Source organism: Meriones unguiculatus, chromosome 14 (genome assembly GCF_030254825.1).
Source record: "Meriones unguiculatus strain TT.TT164.6M chromosome 14, Bangor_MerUng_6.1, whole genome shotgun sequence".
Classification (NCBI taxonomy): Eukaryota; Metazoa; Chordata; class Mammalia; order Rodentia; family Muridae; genus Meriones; species Meriones unguiculatus.
The window spans coordinates 52,305,301-52,330,669 of NC_083361.1; the positions used below are offsets into that span (position 1 = coordinate 52,305,301).

The window sequence follows — 25,369 nt, forward strand, 5'->3', positions numbered from 1 at the left end:
TTATTTTTGGCCTTCCTGAATGTTACTAACTTACAGAACCATAGGAACTCAATGCCAGGAATTAGCACCAACACAGTAGTAACTATCTACTAACGTCACTCTTGGTATTTCACCCCAACATCCTTTGCCTGTTCTGGAATCCAGCACAGGTCCCACACTGAATTGGGTTGCCATGTCCCTTTGGTTTCCCCCAAGCGATGATGGTTCCTTAGCTTCATCTACCTTTTTTGACCTTCACACTTCTGAAGAGTATTGATAGTTGGGTTTTTTTTTATTAATTACACTTTATTCACTTTGTATCCCCCCATAAGTCCTTCCCTCCTCCCCTCCTGATCTTACCCTCCCACCCCCTTCTTCACGAATGCCCCTCCCCAAGTCCACTGATAGGGGAGGTCCTCCTCTCCTTTCTTCTGATCTTAGTGTCCAAGTGGGTTACATAGTAATGGAAAGAGGGACTGCCTCTGACATAATCTGATTGGCCTGCTCTTTGATCACCTCCCCCTGATGGGGGAGCTGCCTTACCAGGCCACAGAAAATGACATTGCAGCCATTCCTGATGAGATCTGATAGTTGGTTTTTGAAATGACCTTTGAACTTGTCTGATGGTTTCTCATGACTAGATTGAGTTTGTGTATCTGAAGTCAGGAGATCCAGTGATAGCTGCACCAAGAAGATGGTAGCTTTTCCTAAAGCTGTAGAAAGCTGTTGCCTGAATGTCAGGACTGTATACTGTCCTGAGCAGGGGTGAAATGGTAAGCAATGAGAGAAATGGAGAAAGTGGGGGATGAGAGTGGCTCAGAGGAAGAGAGACATTTGAAGGAGCCATGGAGATAGGGAAGAAGAAAGCAAGGAAGAATCTTGTCAGGTTTAATTGACTTGGAGAACAGGCAGGTGTTGCACAAAGTGAGTTTGGTTTTAATGAGTCTGTGGAGTCAGGGATGCATAGAAGTGAACAGAAGTACAGAGTATGAAGGAGAGAGAACAAGACAACAGAAAGACACAGAAGTCACTTAAGCATAGGGGATATTAACAATTAATAAACATGAGGAATTGGAAAGAAACCTCCTAGTTTGTGAGAATAAAAGGGAATCAGGGAGACAAACAGCAGTAGTATGAGATGCAGAGTATTCCAAATCCAAAGGACTACTGTAAAGGATGGCTTAAGGTGGTAGCTGGAACAGTGTTAACTGGAAGCTGAAGGTCAGAGGTTCAACCATCAGAAAGTGGTGATTTTAGTCAGGTGATAAGGACAGGATCTAGATTTGGTTATAGGACAATGGGGTCCACAGAATGAGATAGTGATGAACAGAGGGAGGAAAAAAAGTATTCATAAATAGTTCAACATGAAATCATGTTCGATGAAGGTATGGGGAAAAAAAGTAAGAATAGTGTCATTCTAACAGTTGTAGTCAGACAGGTTCTAATGCTGACAAAGGCACACAAGGCAGGCCCTGAACCACAGTGCTTACAAGTTTATAGTTTATCACCGTGAAAGGCCATTATACAATAGCACATGTATGGGTAAGGATCTGCCCTGCAGCAAAAGCTCCCTCTCAGTGTGAGCACAGGCAGAGCCTAACACAGGCTCCCTCCTACTCTCCTTTTTCTGTGAGATGTACCAAATGTGAGTTCCCTCTTAGTATCAGCCATTGGTATAAGCTGTCAAAAATTGGTTTGCAGCCAGGGATGCTCATATTTTATGACTCAGGTAGGTACCCCACTACAACAATTCCAGTTCTGACATTATACTGCCCCGAAAGTAAGCCATTATCTTCATAGCTGTCAGTGAACAATGCTGACAAACTGGCACATCCCACCTGAAACTCACCTTGGATTCGTGAGCAGCGTCAATCACTGTGCTTCATACTTTGTGTCCAAACTGCACTCATTTCAACGAACCAATTCAGGCAATGTCAGGCCTTCTGGGATTTACTCTCAGAACACTTGCCCTCCAGCTTGCACTTCCTCTCACTAGCTTCTTAGGGCAAGTGATTTAATAGGTACTGCTATTCCCGTCCCCAAAAGGATGTTCTAGAAGAAGTAAGGAATGGCCCAGGTGATACAGTGGAAGAAGAGGCAGTTGTGTGTTCAGGCCAGGCCAAGCATATTAGAAACCAGCTAGAATAAAAAGTCATAGAGAAGGGAGCTTTAGAAAGGCAGCATACAAAACAATATTGCAAGGCGTATTGGCTACTTTTCTTGTTACCACAATCAAACACCTGCCAAGAAGGAGGTTAAGCTGACCAAATGCAGAGGATAAGTGTCATTGGTGTGTTCAGCAACATATGAATCATCTCCATCACAATCCTTCCTCAAAGCTCAGGGACCATCAGAAAAGAGAAGAAAGAGACATTGTAAGAGCCAGAGTCAGGGAAGGTGGGAGAGAAACAGTACATTCTGGACATGACAGGACCACTGCATTCATGAACTCACAGCATATGTGGTTGCCTACAAAAGTCCAAGCCATCCAATGTTCTGTCATGGAGTGGGAAAGGGTTCATGAGCTCTGGCCATTAAGTAAAGAGCTGTGTTCTCCTCTCCTTTCTGATCTTAGTCTGTCAGTTCACATCAAAAGTGGCTGCATTGTCCTCTACTATGGCCTGGTAAGGCTGCTCCCCCCCCCCCCAGAGGGAGGTGATCAAAGAGCAGGCCAATCAGATTATGTCAGAGGCAGTCCCTCTTCACATTACTATGTAACCCACTTAGACACTGAACTGCCCTGGGCTACATCTGTGCAGGGGTTCTGGGTTATCTCCGTGAATAGTCCTTGGTTGGAGTATGAGTCTCTGGGAAGTTCCCTGTGTTCAAATTTTCTTGTTCTGTTGCTCTCCTTGTGGAGACCCTGTCCTCTCCAGCTCTTACTATTTCCCAGTTCTTACCTAAAATTCCATTCACTCTGCCCAACAGTTGCCCCCCTATTAGTGGACTTGGGGAGTGGCATGCAAGCAGAGGGAGGAGGGAGGGTGGGAGTGGGAGGGGAGGAGGGAGGGGCTCATGGGGGGATGCAGAATGAATAAAGTGTAATTGATGAAAATTTAAAAAAAAAAGAATTTGCTGAGAAAAAAAAAAAAAAAGAATGAACGCTCTGCCATGTCCCAGCAATGCGGGCCTCCAAGACATACCCAGACTGATTTAAATATTGTTAAGGAAAGCAATGTTTTATGCATGTACAGATTCATAGTCCAATATCCAAAGTTAGTCTGTTTTATTACTCAAATAGTCAACTAGTACAGAGCATATTCAGTATCCAATGATTATATGTATATATTATATATCATTATTAGATAGATAGATAGATAGATAGATAGATAGATAGATAGATAGACAGAGAGATAGATAGACAGAGAGATAGATAGACAGACAGACAGAGACTTAACTTGATGATGGAATCCCAAGTTTCATGTGCTATCAACTTCTCAATCTTTGAGCTATATTACTACAAAATAAACTACTGTGTGAATCACAAAAAAAAAAAAAGTAAAGAGCTGTGAACAGATGGTAACTTCTGGGGGAAGTTTTCTTTAAAAATGTGGCTCCTGGTCGGTTGACCTCAAGTGGATAGTCAAAAAATAAAGAGTATGTGAGCAGCACAAAATGGAGTCTATGAGTTAATTTTCTTTTTAGAGAAAGGTCACAAAATTGGGGAGGAGGTGCAGAGGGAGAATGGTTCTGGGAGGAGATTGAGGTAATATAATCAAATACATTATATGCAATTCTCAAAGAACTAATGAAAATATTTTAAAAGAAAGTAAGGGTGTGCATTGGCTTACAGTTCAGTGGGGACACAGCCATGATGGCTGGGAGGTGTAGCAAGCAGGAGACATGAAGCAAGAGCAGGAAACCACCAGGTCACATTGGGTCAGCAATCAGGAAGCAGAGAATGAATGGGATGGGGCCTAGGTTATAAATTCTCAATCCCTGTCCACTGTGACCCACTCCCTTGAGCTAGGTTCTACCTCCTATGGGTCATGTAACCTTTCCAAACAGCACTGTAGGCTGCAGATCAAATTTGTGAACACATAAACCTGTAGGTGACATTTTTCATTTAATCCACATCAATGGTTCTCTTGATAAAGAGCAACAAAACTAGGGAAACAATAAAAATTTATCAATGCTTAATGAATTTCAATGCACTAGAGTAAAACTTCTGCCAGAGAATCTTCTGGATCAAAATGAACAAAAAATAATGGACACTTTTCACTCCAAACATAGGGAGGAAATAAGACGTAATTATCACAGCATAATTTAAACCAGTGTGAGATAGTAAACGCTTTTGGCAAGCATAGAAAGGTATGCCTGTAGGTTCAGAAAGACTAAATGTAGGACTACCATATGATCCTACAACTCCACTATTGGTATAGACAAAGGGAATGAAAGCAGTTTGTCAAAGATTCATATACATTATTCATAATAACCAAGATATGGGGTCAATACAAGAACAGATGTATCAAACGATAAATATGTAATGTATGCATATATATCTTATACATATGCATATATATCTTTTATATGTGTATATATATGTATATATGGAGGGAACTAAGGGCATATATATATATATATATATATATATATATATATATATATATTCCAGCCTTGAAAAACAGAAGAAATCCTGCCATTTGTAGCATAGATGAACCTTTAAATTAAGAGAAAAGAGCCAGGCACAAAAAGACAAATACCACATGACCTTGCTCCTGTGCAGAATCAAAAAAAGGGTAAACTCGAAGAGTTGAACCATGGCTGCCAAAGGCCGGGCAGTTGAGGTGATATGCTCAAAGGGTACAGCGCTCAGTCAGTCAGATGAGGAGTTGGTTGATGAGCTGTCTTGCACAACATGCTGACAGCCTGGCCAGGTACTCAAACTCTGCCAGGGGTAAACAAAAATAAAGAAAACCAAATACTTTCATTTGCTGATTGAATGATCAGTAAAGATTTCCTGGAAAAAAAACAGGGCTTGAGGGCACCTCTGCTGTTGAGGGGGAGCTGGGGTTTTGAACAGACAGAGAGCGAATCAGGCAGAAAGCTACAGCAAATTCTGTGTGAAAGTAAGAGGCAGGCAGAGGTAAGAAAGGAGGCCAGTGTGTTTGAGTGTCTGCCTCTCAGCACCTGCTGTCACTGCCACCACCAGGCACCACAGAGTCTGCGTGCCAGTGAGGCAGTACCTCTTCTCTCTCATGAGCCGCTTACTTTGTGGCTGCTGTGCACCTGGTGTCTATTTCCTAGAGGCCAGGCCTTGTTTTTACCTGTACCTCTGATGTGGGCCTGCAGTTTGCCTTTAGAATAATGTCCCATTGGGACAGTGAAATCCTATGGGTCCCTAGAGCATTTTCAGTGATCTGTCCCCTGTCTTCCACACTGGGTCCCTTGAGGAGGTCCAAGTCTTGGGATAACAGGGAGATGCATAGAACAGAGCTGAAGGGACCTCCAGGACATGGCTGAACCTGTAACGTGAGCATTAAGGTCGGAAGGCTGCTCTCACCAGAACTCCTGGAAGGCAAGCTGTGCTCATTGTCCCAGGCACATTCCTGGGCCTGCTGTCAGCTTCAGAGGGCTGAGAGGCAGCCCCAGTCTCCTGACAGACAGTGTATTCAGGGTGTGCCTAACCCAGCCAGCCGAGCGCTCTGATGAACCCAGGTCTTAATGACTCTTTTTGCTTTGTGTATGTGCTAAGCACTGAGCTATACCCCTGGCTAACAAGCTGTTTCATTTTTGTAACCCTTATTTTTCCTAGGACCGAAGTGCATACATCATGCTTCCCTTGATACTGAGTGATACACCCTTTCCTCTGCTTAGTCCTACCCTCCTCTTTCTCCAGGTCCAAACTGCTTTTTAAATTAGTGGCAGCCTTCCTGGGTTTCTCTTTAGGGAACTGAAATTTTGAGAAGCACTCCAGCGACTGGGTCTCTACATAATTCATCCCGGATGCACTCTGGACTCCCAGCATCTTATGGTGCAAAGCGAGCCTGCTCTTTATTTCCAGAAGCCATTAGGCTTTTTCTGAATTTAGATTTCCTGAAAACATAGCCAGCACACATTACAGGTTTGGATTCCATTTGAATCCAAACAAAAGTGAGTCCCAGCAGGCCTGAGGCAGAGGGGGGCACCTGGCCAGCATATACAGTGCCTGGGCCATCCTAATCCAGGGACAACCTGAGTGGCCAGGGTATGAATTCAGTCCATCGCCTAGAAAGCCACATGCCCTAAGGCTATTAGTATGTGTAAGAGAGACCCTCCACATGCCGGTTTTGACAGAGGGGTGAGACAAGGTGACGGAGACAGCCTTCATTCCTCAGCCAGCCTTCAAGCAGCTTTGGAGTACTGGTGCCCTCAGGTGGGCAGGACGCTGAAGACAGTGGGCACTGCCCGGGCTGCAGGCTGTGTTTAGAGCAGCTTCCTCAAAGTAAGACCTTTGAGTGGAATAAGGAGAGAAGGGGCTTTTGAAAAATCTTCCAAGTAAAGAGGTGAACAAAGAGAGGCAAAAGGTAGGAGGCCACATGACTGGCTTTGCCAGTCTCCACTGGCACTGATAAAATTTTGTGAATTTTACTCATATTTCTTTGATGATATGGGAAATTTTAAGGTTCATTTATATTTTTACTTATTCTTCTATGCCTTCAAAATTCCCATTTATTTTGTTCATTTGCTCTACTTGGTTGCTTATTTTCTTCTATTTTATCTTAGAATTCTCTGAATATTCTGGATGCTATTTTAAGTACATTTTTTCTTTTTTAATTATTATTAATTTTTATTTTTTATAGTAATCACATTTTAATTAAAATATAACTGTATCACTTCTCTCCCTTTTCTCCCTTCACCCCTTCTCATACCCCCATTCTCAAATTGATAGCCTCTTTTTCTTTGATTATTATTCTTACACACATAAATATATTCACAACTATGAAAATTCAACTGGGTGAGTTTGTTTTCTGTTGTTGTCGTATTTGTGTGCCTATGACTTCATGGGTGATTACTTTGTATGGGGTAACCAGTCAGAGAGCTCATTTTTGAGACAGGTTTATTCTCTCCCTTTCAGCGGTCATTAGTTACCTGAAGTTCTTTCTCTAAGGGTGGTACCCCACCACCACTGAGGTTTTTGTTCCCCTTCTGCATTAGCATATCTTCTGATAGCGTCATTGTCCAGGTCTTATTTATGCAACAGTTTCTGGGAGAAACTGTCCTGTTTTCTGAGCAATAGAGGCTAAAGCTGTGAGGCCTCTGTGCCCACCAGAACTGGGGTCCCCAGAATCTGTTGATCTCTGTGTGCGTCTACTTGTGGTTTTCTGTAATGGTCTCCATTTACTGTAAAGAGAAGCTTCTTTGATGAAGGCTGAGAGCTAACCTTCTCTGTGGGTGTAAGGATGACATTAAGAGTGCACTTAGGAATTATGCTTTCTAGAAAGTGGTGGTAGGAGGCTGTCTTCTAAAGCCCATGGCCTCACTAGTCCCAGGAAGGCTGCTGGGTTTCTAGTGTCAGACATGATGCCCCTCATGCTGAGTGGGTCCTGAGTCTAATTGGATAGCAGCTGGCTACTACCAACATGTGATGCCACTTGTTCCACCTTCATGGCTCTCTTCTCGTGCTGGTCATTGTTATGGTTCAGAGGTGTCTAGGGTAGGACTATTACTTCTCTCCCTAAGATCTTACATGGTACTGGGGAAGCTACATTGAAGGAAGGAGGCTTCTAGGCTAGATCCAGTTCAAATCATCCAAGTCCTATGTTCTAAGTGTGTGATAGCTTCGGCAGTAGGGGCTTGACTTCAACCTCTGAGAGGCAACCAAGGATAACAACAATGCTCTATGCTATTTGGGAATTGGACTGTGCTCAAAGGCATGTATTTTGTGCCTGGTACTAGGATTTTTCTTAGTGTATGGTCTTGTGGGGAGTGTTGTCAGTCTGAGTAACATAACTTTGTTTTATACATATATTAAACATATATGTGTGCATATACATATATATATACTTTGTACACATATTTCTGTGTGTAATATATGTATATATACATATATAAACCCCCTACATGCATGTGTGTATATACACACATATGTACATATATGTATATATGCATATATAACATAGAGAGATGTGTATCCATATACACTTATATACATTGTATATTATTTTAGGTAAATATACTGTACTATGACTCCTTGAGGCTCTATCAAACAGCCTTGGTGTTATTTGACCCTCCTTCCTCCTTCTCCCTCTGGATTGAGCTCCCTTTATTCTCTTCCATTGGAACCACCCTCCTGTTTTTCCATTTTCCCCTTACTTGTATTCTGCTATTCTCTTCTCTTTTTTTTCTTTATTAATTGCACTTTATTCACTTTGTATCCCTCCTGTGGTTCCCTCCCTCCTCCCGTCCCAATCCCTCCCTTCGTCCACCCTCTGCATGCATGCCCCTCCCCAAGTCCACTGATAGGGGAGGTCTTCTTTTCCTTCCTTCTGATCCTAGTCAATTAGGTCTCATCAGGACTGGCTGCGTTGTCTTCTTCTGTGGCCTGGTAATGCTGCTTCCCCCTCAGGGGGAGGTGATTAAAGAGCAGGCCAATCAGTTCATGTCAGAGACAGTCCCTGTTCCTATTACAATGGAACCCACTTGGATACTGAAGTGCCATGGGCTACATCTGTGCAGGGGTCTTAGGTTATCTCCATGCATAGTCCTTGGTTGGAATAGCAGTCTCAGGAAAGACCCCTGTGCTCAGATTTTTTGGTTCTGTTGCTCTCCTTGTGGAGTTCTGGCTGCACTTTCAGAGGTCCTAAGTTCAATTCCCAGCAACCACATGGTGGCTCACAACTGTTTATAATGAGATCTGGTGCCCTCTTCTGGCATATAGCTGTATATACAGACAGAATACTGTGTATATATAATAAATAAATAAATCTTAAAAAAAAAAGTAGCTGCCTAAAAGCTCTACTCCTTTCCATGCTATTCTCTTCTTAAATCCCTACTTTTGATGGTCCCTTTATACTTCCCTAGTTTCTTAATTGCTCTCTCTTTTTTTCATCTACTAGTTTTTTTATTATTATTATTAATTACACTTTATTCATTTTGTATTCCCCCATAAGCCCCTCCCTCCTCCCCTCCCGATCCTACCCTTTCTCCCTTTTCTGCATGCATGCCCCTCCCCAAGTCCACTGATAGGAGAGGTCCTCCTCTCCTTCCTTCTGATCTTAGTCTATCAGATCTCATCAGGAGTGGCTGCATTGTCATCTTCTGTGGCCTGGTAAGCTGCTCCGCCCTCAGGGGGAGGTGATCAAAGAGCAGGCCAATCAGATTATGTCAGAGGCAGTCCCTCTTTCCATTACTATGTAACCCACTTGGACACTGAACTGCCATGGGCTACATCTGTGTAGGGGTTCTAGGTTATCTCCATGAATAGTCCTTGGTTGGAGTATGAGTCTCTGGGAAGTTCCCTGTGTTCAAATTTTCTTGTTCTGTTACTCTCCTTGTGGAGTTCCTGTCCTCTCCAGCTCTTGCTATTTCCCACTTCTTACATGAAATTCCATTCACTCTGCTCGACAGTTGGCCATCAGGCTCAATTGCTCCCTCTTGTATGCTCACACCTGAAGATTTGGAGGTAGAAACTCAGATGAGAGAGAACACATAATATTTGTCATTCTGGGTCTAAGTTACAACACTCAACATAATCTTTTCCAGGTCTGTCCATTTAACCACAAATTTGTGGTTTTGGGATTTTTCTTTACAGCTGAATAATATTCCACTGTGTCTGTTACCACATTGTAATTATCTAGTCATCCGCTGAAGGACATTTAGGTTGTTTCAGTGTTCTAGCTGTTGTGAAGATGAGAGTGATGCATATTTCTGAGCAAGTCTGTGTGGAGTAAGTGGGATGTGAGCTCTCTGGGCATGTCCCAGGAGTGGTATAAGCTGGGTCATGAGGTAGATTTATTTTTAGTTTTTTGAGGGTTCCCCATGCTGATTCCCAGAGCGACTGCACAAGTTTGCAATCCTGCCACTGGTGAATGAGTGTTCCCTTTTCCCCACAATCACACCTGCATTTATTTTTAGTTGTTTTCTTGATTTTAGCCATTCCGACTGGGACCAGATGAAATACCAAAGTTGTTTTCATTTGCATTTCCCTAATAGCTAATGATGATAAACATTTTTGAGGATTTCTTAGCAAATTTTATTTCCCCTATTGGAAACGCTCTGTTTAAATATCAAGCCTGTTTTTTAGTTGTGTCATTTTTCCCTTGACCCATTGTTTTTTTTCTTTTTTGCATATTATGGCTAGTAATCCTCTGTCACATGTATAACTGACAAAGATTCCCTCTAATTCTATAAGTTTCTTCTAATTCTGTAAGTTTCTTCTTCTTTTTTTTTTTTTGGTTGTTTCCTTGGCTGCACAGAAGTATTTTAGTTTTATGACATCCCACTTGTCAATTGTAGTCTTAATTCTTAGGCCAAGGGGGGCAATTTCAGAAAGTCCTCTTCTACACCTTCATCTTCTAGGATACTGCCTATATTTTCTTTTAGCAGTTTGAGCTTTTTGGATTCAAATCAAGGTCTTTGATTCCTTCAGAGTTAATGTTTGTGCAGGATGGTAGAGTCAGATCTAAAATCATGCACGTGGATGTCCAGTTTTCCCCACACCATTTGTGAAAGGTGCTATCTTTTCTCCAGGGCATGTTTTTGATGAATCTCGGATGGTTTGTCCTTTCTGTTTTGTTTCATTAGTCTGTTTTGTGCCTGTGCCATATTGGTTTTATTACTGTAACTCCGTAATATATCTTGAAGGGGGGAATGGTGATTGTCACCCCCAGTATGATTCTTTGGATATCTGGGAAATTTTCTAGTTCTGTTTGAATTTTAGGATAGATTTTTTTTTCTATTTCTGTGACAAATGCTATGGATATTTTAATTGGGATTGCATTGGGCTTTAATAGCTTTTGGAAGTCTGGCCATTTTCACAATATTAATTCTACTGACCCATAAACATGATGTGCCTTTCCATTTTCTAGTGTCTTTCTCAATCTCTTTCTTCAGAGATTTGACATTTTCATTGTAAAGATCTTTCACCACCTTAGTTTAAGTTTATTCTGAGATATTTTATTGTCCTTGATGAGATTGTAAATGGGAATGTCACCAAGATCTTGTTCTTACTGTGTTTGTTGGTATTAAATTTTTTTTGTTTGATTTTTCTTAGGTGTATTTGTATCCTGTCATTTTGGGATTTCTTATATATAGTATAATATAATCTGCAAATAGGAGTAATTTGACTTCTTTTCCTATTGCATCCCATTAATTTCCTTCTCTTTCCTTATTGTCCCCCCCCCCCAGTGCTTTGAGCACAATGCTGAAAAGGAGTGGGACAGTAGACACCCCTCTCCCATTTCTTATTTTATTGGGATCATTTTGAGATTTTCCTAAATTTACTACAAATGTTGGCTGTGTGTTTGTCATATATACCTTTATTAGGTGGGGATATCTTCTCTCCAGTCCTTCTCTGTTTAGAAGTTTATCACGAATATGTGTTTGATTTTGCCAAATGCTTTTTCTGCATCTTATTGAGATCATCATGTGATTTTTATCTTTAAGTCCATGTATATGATTTATTATATTTATTGGCTTATGTATGTTGAACTGTCCATGCATTTCTAGGATAAAGCTAACTTGATTATAGTGGATGATCTATATATGTGCCTGTATTTAGCTTCCTAGTATTTTATTAAAGATTTCGCATCTATGTTCATTAAGAATATTGGTCTGTAGTTTTGTTTGTTATACCTTTATCTGCTTTGGGTATTAGAGTAATATAGGCGTCTTAAAAGAAGTTCAAGAGTGATTCTTCTATTTCTATTTTTTAAATAAGAAGTATTGACTAGTTCTTTTTTGAAAGTCTGAAAGAATTCTTATGTGAACCCATCTGGGTATGATTTTCTTTAAAGCTGGAATTTTTTTATTACTGTTTCAAGCTCCTCTTTCATTATGGATCCATTTAGATTGTTGGTTTCTTCTTAGTTTAGCTTTAGTAATTTGGAAGAAGCAAGACATTCATCCAAGCTGGGCAGTGGTGGCACACTCCTTTAGCCCAGCACTCTGGAGGCAGAGACAGGTGAATTTCTAAGTTCAAGGACAGCCTGGTCTAGAGTGAGTTCCAAGACAGTTAGAGCTGAACAAAGAAACCCTGTGATAAAACAAAACAAAACAAAACAAAAAAACCTGTGATTAAAAAAAGAAGAAGAAAAGACTGATACTCCAACCAAGGACCATGCATAGAGATAACCTAGAACCCCTACACAGATGTAGTCCATGACAGCTGAGTCTCCAAGCAGGTTCCCTAGTAATGGGAGCAGGGACTGTCTCTGACATGAACTCAGTGGCTGGCTCTTTGATCACATCCCCCTGATGGAGGAGCAGCCTTACCAGGCCACAGAGGAAGACAATGCAGCCAGTCCTGATGAGAGCTGATAGACTAGGGTCAGATGGAAGAGGAGGAGGACCTCCCCTATCAATGGACTGGGGGTGAGGCATAAGAGAAAAAGAGGGAGGGTGGGATTGGGAGGGCATGAGGAAGGGGTCTACAGCTAGGACACAAAGTGAATAATATGTAATTAATAAAAATAAATTAATTTTAAAAAAGAAATTCAACTATTTTTATTTTATTTCGATTTCCCAACTTAATGGAGTATAGGTTTTATAATATCATATATTTCTTTGGTGTTTGTTGTAATGTTTCCCTGTTTGTTTTTCATTTTGTTAATTTGAGTCAGCTCTTTCCTTTGGTTAGTTAACCCAAGAGTCTGTCACTTTGTTTACCTTCTCAAAACCAACTCTTAAATTCTTAGATTCTGTGAATTGTTTTCTTTGTTTTTATTTCATTGATTTCTGATCTGACTTTTATTATTTTTTATCATTAACTGGGTTTGGATTTGGTTTGTCTCTGCTTTTTTTTTTCAAATTCTCTAGGTATGCAGATTTTAGTATGTTTATCCTATATTATATATCTAATATCCACTTATTACTGAGTATATACCCTGTGTGTCTTTCTGCTTCTGGAATACCTCACTCAGGATCTAGAGCCCACCATTTGCCTGCAAATTTCATGATTTCCTTGTTTTTTTGTTTTTTTTGTTTTTTTTTTATTTTGTTTTTGTTTTTGTTTTTATTGCTGAGTAATATTCCATTGGTAGACAGACCAAAATTTCTGTATCCTCAGCTGAGGGGCATCTGGGCTGTTTCCAGCTTCTGGCTATTACGAATAAAGCTGCTACAAACATGGTTGAGCAAATGTCCTTGCTGAATACTTGCGCATCTTTTGGATATATGCCTAGGAGTGGTATAGCTGGATCTTGAAGTAGTGCTATTCCTAGTTGTCTGAGAAAGAACCAGATTGATTTCCAAAGTGGGTATACAAGTTTACATTCCCACCAGCAATGGAGGAGGGTTCCCCTTTCTCCACAACCTCCAGCATGTGTTGTCACTTGAGTTTTTGATCTTAGCCATTCTGATGGGTATAAAATGAAATCTTAGGGTCATTTTGCTTTGCATTTCCCTGATGACTAATGAGGTTGAGCATTTCTTTAAGTGTTTCTCTGCCATTCTATATTCCTCTATCGAGAATTCTCTGTTTAGCTCTGAACCCCATTTTTTAATTGTGTTACTTGATTTGTTACTGTTTTACTTCTTAAGTTCTTTATATATTCTGGATATCAGCCCTCTGTCAGATATAGGATTGGTGAAGATTCTTTCCCAATCTGTAGGCAGTCGTTTTGTCCTGACGACAGTGTCCTTTGATTTACAGAGGCTTTTCAGTTTCATGAGGTCCCATTTATTGGTCGTTGCTCTTAGAGCCTGTGCTGTTGGTGTTCTGTTCAGGAAGTTGTCTCCTGTACCAATGAGTTCTAGGGTCTTCCCTACTTTTTCTTCTAACAGGTTTAGTGTGTCTAGTTTTATATTGAGATCTTTGATCCACTTGGACTTTTAGTTTTGTGCAGGGTGATAAATATGGATCTATTTGCGTTTTTCTACATATAGTCAAATTCTCAAGCGGTATCAAGCCATTTACATGTGCTCTTTCTGACTTTTTATGTAAGTACTTAGGGCTATCAGCTTCCCTCTTAGAACTACTTTTAATATGTCCCAGAGGTTTTGTTGTGTTACAGGCACATATATAAATAGTTTTAAATAATAATAGAATAAATCTTCAAAGCACTTTATAAAAAAGAAATGATTCCTGGGTAAGGAATGCACTTTGGTAGTAGATGACCACCCCACCATGTTGGAAGTGGCGTTTGTCATTCTTTCGTCATTAGGATTTTTAATTCTCACTTTTGACACACTGAAAATTCTCTATCCTTCCTCTTCCAGAGTTTTCAGGAGCTAACTGGGCTCTTGCACCTCCCCTGTGGCAGCAATGGACCATTTCCAGCAAAGGAGGAGCCATGCTGACCCAAATGCCTGAAAGCCGCTCTCCTCCAGAGAACAAGGAGTCTGAAAAGTAAGTCCTATGCCTGGGTCCTGCTGGCAGGGTGAGAGGGCTGCCAGCATCTTCAAAAGGCCTCAGAGTCCTAGAAAATCACCAGGAAATCAAGCTAAACCCGTGCAGCATACTAACCCCTCACAAGAGTGCAATGGAAAAGAAGATCAGAAATTTGATTCTAATGCAAAAGAATTCGCATTTTTTTATCAATTACTGTTTATTCACTTTGTATCCCAGCTGTAGCCCCCTCCCTCATCTCTTCCCAATCCCACCTTCCCTCCCTCATCTCCTCCCATGCCCCTCTCCAAGTCCACTGATAGGGGAGGTCCTCTTCCAGAATGCGATAGTGATGACTGACAAGTAGCCTGATGTACACTAGTGCAAGCTGGCATTGTCACTGTTGCAGCTATGATTTATTTCATGAGTACTAAGAGTGATAAAAGCAAAAGAAAATGGGCCTCGTCTTAAACCACTATTTTCATTTTAATGTTACCTTTTAAAATTTATTTATTCACTTTACATCCTGATTGCAGTCCTCCCAGTCCCCCCCTCATATGACCCTCCCTCCCCCATTCTCCCCTTTCCTTCTCCTCAGAGAAGGGGGAGATGATGGGTATCAACCTGCCCCGGCACATGAAGTCACTGCAGAACTAGATGCGTTCTCTCCCACTGAGGCCAGACAAGGCAGCCCAGTTAGAGGAATGGGATTCAGAGGCACGCATCACAGTCAGAGAGGGTCTCTGCTCCAGGTGTTGGGGATCCACATGAACACCACGTTGCACATCTGCTACATATGTGCAGGTGGACTAGGATAAGTCCATGCGTGCTCTTTGGTTGGTGGTTGAGCTCTGTGAGCCCCCATAGGCCCAGGTTAGTTGACTTTGTAGGTCATCTTGTGGAGTCCTTGACTCCTCCGGCTCCCTCAATCATTCTCCCAGCTCTTCCATGTCTAATGTTTGGTTGTGGGTCTCTGCATCAGTTTCCGTCAGCTGCTGGGTGAAGCCTCTCAGGGGGTTATGCTAGGCTCTTGTCTATCATCATAGCAGAGTAACATTAATAGTGTCAGGGTTCTCTTCCATGGGATGGGAGTAATATTTGCTCATCTTTGTTTCTGCACATCTTGTCAGCAGGATAGATTGGGGTGGAAGGTCTGTGGGTGGGTGATTACCCCTCCCCTGGAAATCCTGCCTGGCTACAGGACGCAGTCACTTCAGGCTCTACATCCCCTTCTGCTAGAAGTCTCAGCTAGGGTAACTCCCATAGACTTCCTGGGGCCTCCCCTATCCCAGGACTCTGGCAAACCCCAGAGGTGCCCCCAACTCTGATTTCTGTTCTCCTACCAGGCCCTCTCTCCACTCCTAATCCCCACCCCTGAAGCTAAGTTACAAAGAGGCTCTAAGGATGATATTTGAATCTCACTCAGAAAGGGCAATAAAAATAGGCATTGGAGGAAGGGGACCGAGTTAATGTTACCTTTTAATGCTTGTCCAGAACAACAATTTCTACTCAGCCAATGTGAGCAGTCACTCTTCATCCTATATCTCTTGGAATAAGCACTTTCCTTTGCCCTTTTGCCTTGCTTCTTATTATTAAAAACTTCAAATGTACAGAAAAATCTAAAGAAAAGGACAATGAAAATGCATAGAATTTTTAACCCAGACTTACTGACTGGTCACATGGAGAGAAATTATAATATGTGGCTGTGTGAGTTCAGACTTTGTAGCAGAAACATTTGAAAGCAAGCTGCAGACAGCATGGCATCTAGTATATTGTACCAATTCAAATGCCCTGTCACCTGGAAAATATTCATCTTCCCTGTTTTTCCCTGTCTGCCATGCGCTGAGACTCATTACTTCTCTGCCATTTTTTTTTTCTGATTTGCTTTTGTTTGTGTCTTTCCTGACACAAGCAATATTGTCTTCCCCATTCCTTCTTTCATTGCATTTTTTCTTGTTTGTTTGTTTGACCCCTAGAGATTCTGCTCAGGACCTCTTGAACACTAGGCAAGCAGTGCACAGCTGAGCTACTCCCACAGCCAGGAACAAGTTTGGTGGTTGCGTGTGTACATTTTTTGTTTCATTGTACAGGGGTGAGCTCCAAACCAGGGACATATGCATGTTAGGCAAATGCTCTGCCAGCTAGACTATGCCTCTATTGCCATTGTGTTGACACTTTTGAAATATCTAAGCCACTTGCTTTGTAGACTGTCTCTGACACAAAGTGGCTGGGTTCTTTCCTCCTTAGATTCAGGGAAACATCTGGTTTTGCCTGGGCAACCTACTAGGGTGCACTGTGTCATCTGACCTGTTAAGAGATGGCCATGTGATAGCCTCTTGACTAAAATGGTTTCTGGCAAAGCTCCCCTTTACAAATTACCTTTTTTAGTTCTTGGAACTATTAAGTTTGTCAAACTTTGAGACCCTGTGGATATTGTTTTCGAGGGTTAGTTTTCATTGAATTGCTTTCACAAACCTCCATAGTCATGCAGGGGTTTTTAATTGATCCATTAATCTGGCCGTGGCACATCATCTCCTGTCTCATATTTCCCATGCTCATGAGATGAACACACAGGATAATGTATTTTGATGGTCAAGAAAATGGATGAAATGAGACTGTGGTGTATGCCTCTTGTTTGTCACACACTAGCAAAAAGCTTATCTCAGTTTCCCTTGCTCAGCCTTCAACATGTCCTTAGACTAAGGGATACTGCAGAGGCCTGTGGTGTGGGGAGGATCTGTGCTCTGCCCCACTGGGACCTGACTATTACAAGGATCAGAGAGGATGGACCGAGTAGCTGACTTGAGGCCACACTCCTGCTAAGAACTTTAAAACAACTTTTGGCAAAAGTCCAAAGGCTCCTGTGGTCTTCTGGTCACATTTTAAGAGATTCTACATTTAAGAGATTCAAGGAAAAGCTCAGTCACCACAACAGGGAATGTTTGTCACAGTGTCCTGGTGAGGTGTGGATGCACTGCTATCCACTTCTTTTCAGTCTACATGGTCATCTCAAGTCCTGCTCCTTCTATTCCCCAGTCTCGCTGGTTACTGCCACTTGGCTTTTCAGTCACCAGTAATGATTAGATGTTTGCCTAAAGAATACTAATTTCTTAAGTCTATGGTTTTATATATACTCCTTGCCATGTAATGAACTTTCCTTGAGAATGTTTTGAAAATGTAATCAAGAAAACAGCTGTGGGAGTGCAGGCTAGTATAGAAGTTACACTGTATATGTATTGCTATATATGTGTCTTAGGGTTTCTAGTGCTATGACAAAATACAATGACCAAAACAACACAGGAAGAAAGGGGTTTATTTCGTCTTACACTTTTAGGTACAGTCTATCACGAAGGTATGTCAGGGTAGGAATTCAGGGAGGGCAGGAACCTGGAAGCAGGATCTGAAGCAGAAGCTATGGAGGAGTCATGCCTTGTTCACCATGGCTTTCCCAGCCTGTTTTTGTTGTTTGTTTGTTTGTTTGTTTGTTTGTTTTATATATATATATATCACCCAGGACACCCTTTCCACTGCCACATCAGTTGCTAATGAAGAGATTAAATGGACAATCCAGTGGAAGCATTTTCCTCAGTTGAGGTTCCTTTTTCCCCAATGACTCCAACTTGTATCAAGTTGACATAAAACTAACCAGCACAACACTGATACATTATCAACAAACAGACCACTATTCAACTAGAATAACTTCTTTCATTTGTTCCCAAGATAGCGTGTTAATAATAGTATCACAATGTAAAAATTCTAACTTTTTAAAGTCTCAATCTTTAAAAATTCACAAATGCATTAAAAGTTCAGTCTCTTTTAAACATAACAGTCTCTTTTAAAGTTCAAACTTTCTCTAAAATACCAACAGTATTTTAAATTATCCAAAGTCTCTCCAAAATTCCCAAGTCTTTACAAAATTTCAGTCTTTAAACTGTGCCTACTGTAAAATTAAAAATAAGTTGTATACTTTCTTACTCCAAGAAGGAAGACCCATGGCACAGTTACAATCCAAGCAAAGCAAACCAAATTTTGACGATGTAAACAGTTCAGTGTTTCACATCTGGGACCCACTCATGATCTGAGCTCCAAAGGCCTGCCTGGTCAAATTCACTTCTCTGGCTCTTCCCTCTACAGCACACACAGCTTGTATCCTAGGCTCAAGCCAGCTCCACTCCACACTTGTTACTATCCATGGCAGTTGTCCACGGATACTGGCTTCTCTTGGATTCATGGCTGCCACTGCAACTGGGCTCTTTTCTGCTGGCCTCTTTTCAGGGACTCTGGCTCTACCACATTGTACCAAACTTCAACTTCTCTCCACAACTCCTCCAATCCTAGAGCCTCTACTGCAACTGAAGCTATGCTTTTATCATTGCCCTCCCTCCAGAGACTCCAGTACTGCTACATACCAAGCCCCCGTTGTTCTCCATTGACCCCTTCATGTATTCAACACCAGTATAACCTGAGAAACTCAGACACATTACCAACTTTGGCTTCCAGTAACAACTTTGGCCCCTTCTGGACCCCAGTACCAATGTCTTTTGGAGGACCCTAGGGAAGATGCTTAATCCTCATTCAGAAGGGCAAACAGAATAGACATCAGAAGTAGGAGAAGACAAAGAACAGGACAGGAGCCTTCCACATGGAGACCTCTGAAAGACTCTACTCAGCAGAGTAGCAAAGAAGATACAGAGACTCATAGCCAAACTTTAGGTAGAGTGCCAGAATCCTTATGGAAGAAGAGGGAGATAGAAAGACCTGGAGGGGATAGGAACTCCACAAGGAGAACAACAGAGCCAAAATGCCTGGGCCCAAACAGGCCTGCAGGGATGAATACTCCAACCAAGGACCATGCATGGAGAGGACCTAGACCCCTGTTCAAAGGAAGCCCATTGGCTGCTCAGTTTCCAAGTGGGTTCCCTAGTAAGAGGTACAGGGGCTGTTTCAGACATGAACTCAGTGGCAGGCTCTTTGATCACCTCCTGCTGAGTTGTGGAGCAGCCTTACCAGGCCACAGAGGAAGACAATGCAGACAGTCCTGATGAGACCTGATAGGGTAGGGTCAGATAGAAGGGGAGGAGGACCTCCCCTATCAGTGGACTAACAGTGCTGCTGCCTTGCTCATGGTGACTTGCTCAGCCTGCTTGCTTGCTTTTTTTGTTTGTTTGTTTGATTGTTTGTTTGTTTGTTTGTTTGAGACAGGGTTTCTCTGTGTGCCTTTGACTGTCCTGGATGTACTCTGTAGACCAGTCTGGCCTCGAACTAATAGTGATCCTCCTGCCTCTACCTCCTTGAGTGCTGGGATTAAAGGCATGTGCCACCACGCCTGGCTTCAGACTGCTTTCTTAAAGTACCCAAGACCACCTGCCCAGGGGTGACACTGACCGCAGTGAGCTGTCACATCAATCATCAATCAAGAAAATGCCTCACAGGCCAATCTTGTGGGAACATTTTCTCAATTGAGGTTCCCACTTCCCAAATAACTCTAGCTGGTGCCAAGTTGGCAGAAAAGTAGCCAGCACGGCATACACGATGGTGAGTCTTACAAAGGAGCCTGCCCTGGAAGAATATATTACTATCTTACATTTGCTCTTTGTGAAAATTGTACTTACCCCACTTTTTTCATGTAGCTCATCAAAGCTGAGGAGGGCTGAGGCTCACGCAGCATGAGAGTTGGTGCTGCATCCTGGGCTCTCCCTGTGCCCTGGGTGCTCTCTACCTGCTACTCTGCACACCGAGCTCGGGGAATGACCCTGTGGCTGTCACCTGTCCTCCCTCCTCCTGAACAATAACACTGGGGTTTCAGCAGGGACTCCAGCAAAACCGACATCCCAGCCAGGCCTCCTAGCACTCTGATCACTACCTCCAGCTTCCTTCACATTAGCCCAACTGCTCCACTGCTGATTCCTAACCCCTGACTCACTGCTTGGAGACAGGACCATGCCTGTATTTCCAAGGTACAGACATGACAAAATAGTGCATAGATGAGTAGAGTGGTCTCTGGTTCCACATCAACAACAAGGAGCTCACTCACGTGTCCTTTAAATACATGGTAGAAACTGGGCTGTCTGTGTTTTCATTTCCCAAATGTGTACAGTGGAATTTGAATTCATATGATAACCTGTGTTCCAGGAAAGGAAATACAGGAAATACACAGAGAAGCTCCTTCCCACAGGCTTGTGGTCACTTGGGTCTCTCTCTAGGCAGCCCTGAGCTTCTAGCCTTTCGAGCCTCCTGACACTCATAGCATGACATGGAAGTGGAAAGAGAAGCTTCTGTGTACAGGAAGGTGAAGCGTGTGTGTGGCCTGCCCTCCAAGAACCGACCCACTGACCCAGCATCAACCCCTTCTAAGAGTGATCCATCAGGAACCCAAAAACCTTCCACCCAGGGAAGCATGCATCTAACTCATGAACTGTCAGGGACAGTTCAAAGTGTAGCATCGCCCCACACAAGTGCATTGTAATTGTGTTAAAGTTTGCTCCAATCCCTTAAATCACATTTTTGTGTGTGTGTGTTTGCAAATAACATATGAAATGACATATATGTGAGATAAAACATTCTTAGAGGTTAAATTATTAGTTATAGGTTATTTCTAGTGCAAAGCTGAATCAAATCAGAATAGTATTATTACAGAAAATAACAGAAAGGGGTATTTTTATATAAATTTATTTATTTTTATTAATTACAGTCTATTCACTTTGTATCACAGTTGTAGAATTTTCTCTCATCCCCTCCCCCTTCCCTCACTTCCTCCCATGCCCGTCCCCAGTCCATTGATAGGGGAGGTCCTCTTCCCCTTCCATCAGACCCTAGCCTATCAGGTCTCATCAGAACTGGCTGCATTGTCTTCCTCTGTGACCTGGTAAGACTGCACCCCCCTCAGGGGGAGGTGATCCAACAGCCAGCCACAGAGTTCATGTCAGAGACAGTCCCTGTTCGAATTACTAGGGAACCCACTTGGAGACTGAGTTGCCATGGACTACACCTGTGCAGGGGTTCTAGGTTATCTCCCTGAATGGTCCTAGAAAGGAGTCCTTTAATGAAGTGGACAACACAGGAGCTTCTAAAGAGAAGTGTGGTGAAGAACCCTGGTTAGTCCCATGTCCAATGCTGAGAGACTTCCTTCCTCAGGACAATGCAGTACCCAGGGAGGACTTCCCAGTCATGAGCTTCCCCACAGATGAGCATTACAAAGGATTCTATTTGGAGCTTCGGTTTGAAAGTTGTTGGTGTAAAAGCTCCCTATGCTCAGTCAACATTGAAATAACTTAATGGGTGCCTAGGATGCTCTGGGTTGGCAGATTCTCACTGCCCTGAGCTCATGCTGTGCAGATCTGGCTCCATTCCCTGCCAAGGCCAGTGGACCTGAGGTATGCCCCAGGAGATGCCTACGTCTCCATCACTGGTGCTCATCCTCTTTGTGCCCATACTGTGGGTCTTGGAGCTCTCGCCCCCGCAGCTTCCCTGAAAACCATGGGATTTTCCAAGGCACCATGATGTGCTTTATGTGGCACATTTTGGTTGTTCAAGACAGGAATTCTCTGTGTGGCCTTGGCTGTCCTTGGCTTGCTCTGTAGGCCAGGCTGGCCTCAGACTCACAGCAGTCTGCTTGCCTCTGACTCCCTGATTGCAGGTGTTCACCACTGTACCCAGCTGTGTCTCTTTTCTGTAGAACCAGTGGCAATGGAGTGCCAGTCAGGAGAGCAGTAGTTTTCAGAATTCAGCTTTGATGCCTTCACTGCATGCATGGAAACAGGACAAAGCCCACAGCAAGACAGCATGAGAAAAAAAATAAAAGCAGAAAGCTGGACCAGCCCCAACGTGATCCTAGAATCTTTAGGAATAGGAGAAACTTGCATCCTCGCAGATATTGTCTTACCATGAATGTATGAATGAGCTGACCAAGGTTACATGAGCCTAGGAAGCCTTTAAACAGCCAGCTTTCAAGGAAGGCCAGTTTCTATTGAAATCATTGCTTAACAGTGTACAAAGAGACTGTTAAGCCATACAGATACTGAATTCACAGACAGAATGGTCCAGCAGCACATGGAAAATCCTCATCTCACATATTCATTCATAAGGGAGCCAACCTAAAGGCAAATCATCTGGGTCAAGAAGCTTTTTAGTAACTGAGATATAGAGTCAGTTAGAAAGGAAACCTAGTTGTAAGACGCTATGTTCAACCACCTCTATAGAGCAATATAGCACATTCGAGGCTGCTTTTTAATAGGCAATAAAAAAAACAATTATCTATTTCTGCAGCAGACCTCTGACTTTTGAATTTTAATCAGAGGTGAATCATTAAATATTTATGATGCTTTTCAAGAGTTCCAGAATAGAATCAAGCAGGATTACCAGTCTATATTGAAGCAGGATATCAAAATATTAAGAATTTTCAACTTCTTCCTTTTTACTACCTGGGAAATAAATTTTGGGGTAGCAGTTAGATTAAATAAGGTGGCTGTTAAAAATGAGGGACCAGGTGGTATTCATGGATGCCTTTAGACTTGTGTGGTGAACTTGATTCAGGGTGTGAATACTTTGGCAAGCAGCGGCTGGCAAGGATCCCCAACATTCCTGCCTTCTGATACACCATTCTGTGCAGGGGCCCAGGGACTTGTCCTAGGATGATGTCCCCCCAATATGTAACAATTCTCCACAGCAGTCCAGCCAAGAAGAATGGGGGATCTTGGGAAGAGACCCTTTTCTAGCTGAGCTTTCCCCTGAGATCACATCTCCAACCAGCGTTGCACTGACAGCCTAGAGACAGAATTCACTCAAGGTGCTGGTTGCTACCATATAGGCAATATGCAATTACAACACATTTTATTTAAGGGGTCATTTGTTCACAGCAATGGTAGCATGCCTACTGTGGATGATATATGCACCTCTGAGCAGACCTTTTTCTTGTCTGTTTTTCTGCCGGAAGAGCACCAGCCATCCTCTGCTCTCCCTACTCCCATTCTTGGATGTATTAATCTTTTCTCTCTTGATCCGCAGTCAAGAAAGGAAAGATTCCCCTTCTTTATAGCTGTCCTGGTATCCTTGATTGTTGATTAAGAGACTGCAATCACAGGCAGTTTATCTGGAGGACAATGTTAAGTTCAGAAAGACACACTCTTTCCATGGCCAATAGAGAAAATTTTTTCTTAGTTGGAATCAATGCTTCCGACTTTCAGTGACTATTTCCCCCAGAGCTATGTACCACTTACTTGATCTTGAGCCACTGCCCAGTGCTGGGCTGAAATTGTTTTTGTCATTCTTTCCTCGGGGGAATATGTACAAATACATTTTTCTGCTTGTGACTGCAATCCCTTTATCAACCTAAGTAGCTGATCCTAGAATCCTGGACTTGCTATCCATTCATACAGAAACAAACTTTTAGGAATTATGAGTTCTTTTGTTGTTCTATAATATGAAAGTTGCCAAAACAAAACTGTGTAGGAATGGAACTCCAGAGGGCTTGGCTAGGTTTGCAAGGCTATTAATTTAAGGATGTGTTTGCAAATCAACGCCCAGATATTGACATCAACTGCAGCAGGCCAACCTTGTCTTTGTGTTCCTCAGTACTGTGCCTGAGGTAGCCACACTGCTGCAGGCAGTGCTGTCCACATTTCAAATGGGATGCAGTGAGGGACCGCGACATGGATTAATAATAAAGTAAGTGCCTAGCTGGAGGAAAGACCTGGGTTCAATCTCCAGCAAGGCAAAAGATAATGTTTTAAGTGAAGACTATAGATTAGAAGTCAGTTGTCCCTAGCTCCTTTGAAATGCCTGTGTGGATCTAGTATGTTTCTAGTGTACAAAATAGTAAAAATACAAATAACTAAATTAAAAAAAAAAAACAGTTAATATAGATTGTTCATTAGTCCATGACGTTGCCAAGGAACCAGAGAAATCAAGTTGTTAAGAAAGTCTCAAGTCGCTGCCATGGTGGCTTTCCATACCTTTAGCTGTCCTTGTCCCCATTTTGTGTATTTATTTATTTATTTGGGCAAACAAGATTGATCTGTTTGGAGAGGCAGCTGCTTGAACACTGAATTTCACTGGCAACTGATGTATAAATTGTCAACTGTATTAGGCCTATTTAAGCTCCAAAGCTAAAGTTCTCCACCGCTTGTAAAATTTCAATTATTTTCTGAAAATGAGTGCAGAACCCCTGTGTCTACTCCTTTAGTCCCACTAGCCATGTATAGGCTGTGAATGTGAATGTTTATTCTTTGAAAACTGCCCTTCAAATGCCTCTTGGCCCCTCCCTACCCCCTTAGTGCGCACACTGTGAAAATGTGCACTCTACTCATGCACGTGTTTACCCTTACTCATAATAAGCACAGATACAATGTGCACAGTGCATACACGTGGGCACTGCACGCAGAGGCTCACACACATGCACAAACTCGAACACATACACAAGAATGTCATGTGAACATACTCATTGAAGGATACATGAACACGCATGTACATGATCCATGGCCTGCTTGGGTGTTATAGAGTATGAGATGTAGGTTGGGGCTACTTTATTGTTTTTTTTTTATTTTATTTATTTATTACTCACTTTACATCCTGGTTGTAGGCCCATCCCTCCTCACCTCTCAGTTCTACCCTCCCTCCCTCCTCTCTTCTTCCTCCTTCCCTATTCCTCAGAAGAGGGGAGCCCCACTTCCTGTCCACCCCAGCTCATCAAGTTGCATCAGAACTGAACGTGTCCTCTTCCACTGTGGCCTGGCAAGACAGTCCCACCAACAGGAAGTGATCAAAAACCTGGCAAGAAATGGAAGGAGAGGAAGACCTCCCCTATCAGTGGACTGGGAAAGGGGCATGGGAGGAGAAGAAGGAGGGAAGGCAGGATTGGGAGGGGATAAGGAAGGGGGCTACATCTGGGATACAAAGTGAATAGATTGTAATAAATAAATAAAAAGT

The 25,369-nt window shown here is 42.5% G+C and overlaps 1 protein-coding gene across 9 annotated transcripts in view; it reads left to right on the plus strand.

The window, feature by feature from the left end:
• Positions 1 to 25,369, plus strand: part of Otud7a (OTU deubiquitinase 7A) — a 313,145-nt gene that overhangs the window by 150,755 nt on the left and 137,021 nt on the right. For 8 of the 9 annotated variants that reach the window (XM_060367259.1, XM_060367261.1, XM_060367260.1 and 5 more), the window contains one exon: positions 14,338 to 14,467. The gene's annotated coding sequence lies outside the window, so the exon portion shown is untranslated. Of the gene's footprint in view, positions 1 to 13,306; positions 13,325 to 14,337; positions 14,468 to 25,369 lie in introns of those variants that run through there. The other variant, XM_021660750.2, reaches the window with a different exon arrangement.